This window comes from Anthonomus grandis, chromosome 16 (genome assembly GCF_022605725.1).
Source record: "Anthonomus grandis grandis chromosome 16, icAntGran1.3, whole genome shotgun sequence".
In the NCBI taxonomy this organism is placed as follows: Eukaryota; Metazoa; Arthropoda; class Insecta; order Coleoptera; family Curculionidae; genus Anthonomus; species Anthonomus grandis.
In genome coordinates this window covers 4,656,589-4,662,588 of record NC_065561.1, presented here as the reverse complement: position 1 = coordinate 4,662,588, position 6,000 = coordinate 4,656,589, and positions in this window count along the sequence as shown.

Below are 6,000 nucleotides of genomic sequence, written 5' to 3'. Positions count from 1 at the left end.
TTTTTAAAATATTTTGAGTTGTGTTTTAAAAAAATAATTATATCTCACTCTATTACTGTTATCTATTATTCGAATATAATTTAAATTTGCTATTTTGCATATACAAGATAGCCAAATGATGTTTTTTACGGTTTGAACACAACCAGAGTATAGAAAATATAATAACTAATAGCGTTAGCGATTGTTCCGATATGTTTTCAATTTAATTTTTAGATATAGTTTGTTTAACCCTAAATGATTTTTAAAAATATTTTGATGTATTGTGTTTTAAAAAAATAGTCATATCTCACTCAATTACGGTTATCTATTATTCAAATTTATTTTAAAATTAATATTTAGATTATACAAGATGACTCAAATGATCCTTTTTTAATTTTGGACATAACCAGGGTTAAGAAAATAGAACAATTAATCCCTATAGCTTTGTCCGATTTGATTCCAATTTAATTTTCGAAGTTCATTTGATGTACTGTAAATTACTTTTAAAATTTTTCTTATGAATTGTTTTTAAAAAAAATAATTATATCTCACTTTATTACGGTTATCTATTATTCAAATATAATTTAAAATTAATATTTAGGTAATAAAAGATGACTCAAATGATATAGCTTTTGTTCCGATATGATTTTAATTTAATATTTAGATATAATATGTTTAAATCTAAATAAGTTCATTTGATGTTCTGTAAATTGCTTTTAAAATTTTTCTGATGTATTTTAAAAAATTATCATATTTTACTCTATTACTGTTATCTATTATTCGAATGTAAATTAAATTAACTATTTCGCATATACAAGATAAGATAGTCAAATGATGTTTTTTACGGTTTGAACACAACCAGAATTAAGAAAATATGATAACTAATAGCGTTAGAGATTGTTCCAATTTAATTTTGAGATATAATTTGATTAATCCTAAATGATTTTTAAAAATGCTTTGATGTATTGTGTTTTAAAAAAATAATCATATCTCACTCAATTAGGGTTATCTATTATTCAAATTTATTTTAAAATTAATATTAAGGTTATACAATATGACTCAAATGATCCTTTTTAAGTTTTGGACATAACCAGGGTTAAGAAAATAGAACAATTAATCCCTATAGCATTGTCCGATTTGATTACAATTTCATTTTTGAAGTTTATTTGGTGTACTGTAAATTATTTTCAAAATTTTTGTGATGTATTGTTTTAAAATAAAAATAATCATAGTTCACCCTATTACAGTTATCTATTATTCGAATATAATTTAAATTTAGTATTTCGCATATATAAGATAGCTAAATGATTTTCTTTATGGTTTGAACATAACCAGAATTAAGAAAATACTATAGCGTTAGCTATTGTTCCGATTTAATTTTTAGATGTAATTTGTTTAACCCTAAATCATTTTCTAAAATATTTTCATGTATTGTGTTTCAAAAAAATACTCGTATATCTCTCTATTACGGTTATATACTATTCAAATGTAATTTAAATTTGGTATTTATGTTATACAAGATGACTCAAATGATTCTTTTTACGCTTTGGACATAACCAGGGTTAAGAAAATAGATCAATTAAATTATAGCGTTAGCTATTGTTCCGATTTAATTTTTAGATGTAATTTGTTTAACCCTAAATCATTTTCTAAAATATTTTCATGTATTGTGTTTCAAAAAAATACTCGTATCTCACTCTATTACGGTTATCTACTATTCAAATGTATTTTAAATTTGGTATTTAAGTTATACAAGATAACTCAAATGACTCAAATGATAAAGATGATGTTTTATATATTCTTAACAGGGTTAAGAAAATAGAACAATTAATTCCTATAGTCAGCATAGCATAGTCAGATTTGACTCCATATTAATTTTTTAAGTTCATTTGATGTATTGTAAATTGCTTTTATCATTTGTCTGATGTATTGTTCTTTGAAAAAATAGTCATATCTCACTCTATTACTGTTATCTATTATTCGAATATAATTTAAATTTAGTATTTCGCATAGACAAGCTAGCCAAATGATCTTTTTCACAGTTTGAACATAACCAAAATTTAGAAAATACGATAACTGATACGTTCGCTATTGTTTCGATTTAATTTAATTTTCAAATATAATTTGTTTAACCCTTAATGATTTTTGAAAATATTTTGATGTATTGTGTTTTAATAAAATAGTCATATCTCACTCTATTACGCTTATCTATTATTCGAATATAGCTTAAAATTGGTATTTAGGTTATACAAGATGACTCAAATGATTCTTTTTACATTTTGGACCTAAACAGGGTTAAGAAAATAGAACAATTAATCCCCATAGCATAGTCCGATTTGACTCCAAATTAATTATTTAAGTTCATTTGATGTTACTGTAAATTGCTTTTAAAACTTTTCAGAGGTATTGTTTTTTTAAGAAATAGTCATATCTCACTCTATTACTATTATCTATTATTCGAATATAATTTAAATTTAGAATTTCACGTAGACAGGCTAGCCAAATGATCATTTTCACGATTTGAACATAACCAAAATTAAGAAAATACGATAAATAATAGCGTTAGCTATCGTTCCGATTTAATTTTAATTTAATTTTTAGTTCTAATTTGTTTAATCCTAAATGATATTTGAAAATATTTTGATGTCTTGTGTTGTAATAAAATAGTCATATATTACTCTATTACTAATATCTATTATTCGAATATAATTTGAATCCAGTATTTCGCATATACAAACTAGACAAATGATCTTTTTTACAGTTTGAACATAACCAAAATTAAGAAAATATGATAACTAATAGCGTTAGCTATCATTCCGATTTAATTTTAATTTAATTTTTAGATATAATTTGTTTAACCCTAAATAATTTTTAAAAATATTTTGATGTATTGTGTTTTAACAAAATACTTATATCTCACTCTATTACGGTTGTCTATTGTTCGAATGTAATTTAAATTTCGTTTTTAGGTTATACAAGATGACTCAAATGATCCTTTTTACATTTTTAGAAATAACCAGGGTTAAGAAAATAGAACAATTAATCCCTATAGCATTATCCGATTTAACTCTAATTTAATTTTTGAAGTTCATTTGATATACTGTAAATTGTTTTAAAATTTTTTCTGATGTATTGTTCTTAAAGAACATAAACATAGTCGTATCTCACGCTAGTTATGTGAACATCTTCCATGGTCACTTCCAGCGAACCCACGGAATTGCCGATGTCAGCATTGTCCCACGACCATGAATATCGCAGATTATAAATATATGTACTTTTGTGTTTTACCTCATTCTTACTTGTTCTGTCAATAGTAACGTAAATCCGTATCTGTAATTTTTCTTGAATAAAATTTGTTTTTAAAAAGTTGTGCCGATCCCTTTATCTAACTGGCGCAGTCGGTAGGATAGTGCGGTGGTGTTTCATCCCATTTGAGGTTTCAACCCTTCAGCGCTATCCAGAACCTTGGATCGACCCAGATATCTGAAGATGACTATAAGAGCAGTAAGAGTCGAGGAAGAAGAAGACTACGGTAAGTGCCAAGTATTTTCCTTTCCGCCCCTTTTGAACCCTTTGTTTGAGGATTTCTAGGGATAATTTTAGGGCTGTATATTGCACACACAATTTTAGTTTTTATCTGTGTATCGTTCACACAATTTTTTTAATTGTAGGGCTGTGTATTGCACACACAAGTTTAGTTTTAATCTGTGTATCATTCACACAAATTTTTAATTTTAGGGCCGTGTATTGATTAAACCTTAGTTTAGTTTAAATTGCGTATGTAAAACGCATACTTTCCTTTTTTAAGGTTTTTTTGAAAAAATCTTTTAAAATAATTTTTGATATATTTAATTTTTGGTAATTATACAAATAATTACATATTTTATTTTTAATTATTTGAATTTTTATGGTGGAATTAAAAGTAACCACCGATCAACTTTTAAGTAGCCTACTCAGTTTTACTAATTCTGAGCAAAGCTCATTAACTACTGTAAAAATGCCTGAAGAATTCAAATTCGATCTTTTCAAATCTTGTCTTGCAAACATTAAAAATTATGACGGCAATATAGATACACTTTCTAAATTTATTTTTAGAAGTGAAGACTTAATTAATAAGTATAAACCCTTAAATAATACTGAACTGAACCAGCACATATTCGAGTGCATTCAAGAAAAGCTTATCGACAAAGCTGAAATAATGGTAGGTAGAAGAGTAGAATTAGATAATTGGGATAAATTAAAAACTGCCTTAATTCAATGTTTTTCTGACAGAAGAGATATTGATTGCCTTGTTCAAGAATTAACTAGAGTTCGACCTTATAAAAATGAAAGTTTAATTAATTTTGGACAAAGATTACAATTACTACTTAGCAATGTAATTCAACGCATGAGCAATGACACTTCACTGTTACCCATGCAAAAAGTATGTCAAAATGAGCATTATAAAAAAACAGCTCTAAATACATTTATTGCTGGTTGCAGTGGCAGCCTAAGAAATAATATGTATTTAAAGAAGCCTAATAGTCTTGAAGATGCCATAGCTTACGTCAATGAATTTGAGAATTTTGAGAAATTGTATGGAAATTTTCATGAACCTAGACCAAAGTTGCATCAACCCCAACATAGAAGTCACCAACAAAACTATAACCCTAACCATAATCTCTATCCATATAATGCCTACCATCAGCCGCATCAAGTACCACAAAATGTTATACCCAAATATCAATGGCCTTCACAACCTGTGAACATTCAACCCCAACAAATGCCACCTCAAATATTCCCAACAAATCAAGAAGTATTCGGCACGCCCAAGAATGTATTCCAGCCGAACCAAATTCCAGATCATCAACTTCCAAAACCCACTCCAATGTCGACAACTTCTAGAACCCATTCTCATAATTCTAGGCAATATAATAATTCCAACAATTTTAAAAATTATAATCAACAACCATATAACTCTGTATCACAAGAGTTATTTAACCATGAATCCCCAGACACCCCTGAGGAAATAGAGTCTTCTCAACCCTATGAGTCTAATTACCCCTACTGTGAAGAAGAATCGACCGATGTATATCAAGAGACCCCTAATTTTTATCAGGATTCTCAAATGCACCAACATAACTCTTTTTCAGAAAATCAAAATTTTCGGGAAGACAACCCCGAAAACATAAAAACATAATAGAAATAAATTATTCCTTTTGCAACTCACTTCCCTATGTGGAAGTTCAAAACCCCAAAATGAAACTATTAATAGATACCGGAAGCTCAAGATCAATTTTAGACCCTGCTATTGCGGAAAAGTTTTATTCACACTGTATATACCATACAAATAACATAATTAAAACTGCTGTCGGCAGTCAAAAAACTAAATTCCAAGCCTCTATTCCATTATTTGTTGAATTTGGTATACAAAATAATATTGATTTCGTATTATTTGACTTCCACGATTTTTTCGATGGAGTTTTAGGGATTAATGACCTAAAAAGGTTAGGTTTAAATATCGATCTAACAAACCAAAAACTTATCGGGAAAATCTTAGAAATACCCTTTAAATATAGACAACCCCATGATGTAAAATTTTCTTTTTCAGTCAACCCCTATGAGAAAATTGTAAAGCGAATACCAGTAAATATATTTTACGGGGAAATTCTAACAAGACCTTGTACTTGTAATAATTTGTATTTTCCACAAATTTTAACATTTGCAGAAAACGGTTTCGCCCCTGTAGAAATTCAAAATCATACAGACCAAACTGTTTCTATAACAGTGTCTCAACCTCTACTGGCAGATTTATTTGAAGAAAATCAATTCGAAATTTTCTCAATCGAACATTTCCAAAATTCATTTTCCAATTTTGAAAACCCTGAAAAAATAAATTCTTTGTTACGAACTTCCCATTTAAATAAAGAAGAAAAACACCTTTTATTTAATCTGTGTAATGAATTCTCAGACTTTTTCCTGAAACCAGGAGATCAGCTTTCAATTACATCGAAAGTGCAACATGAGATAAAAACCACCGAT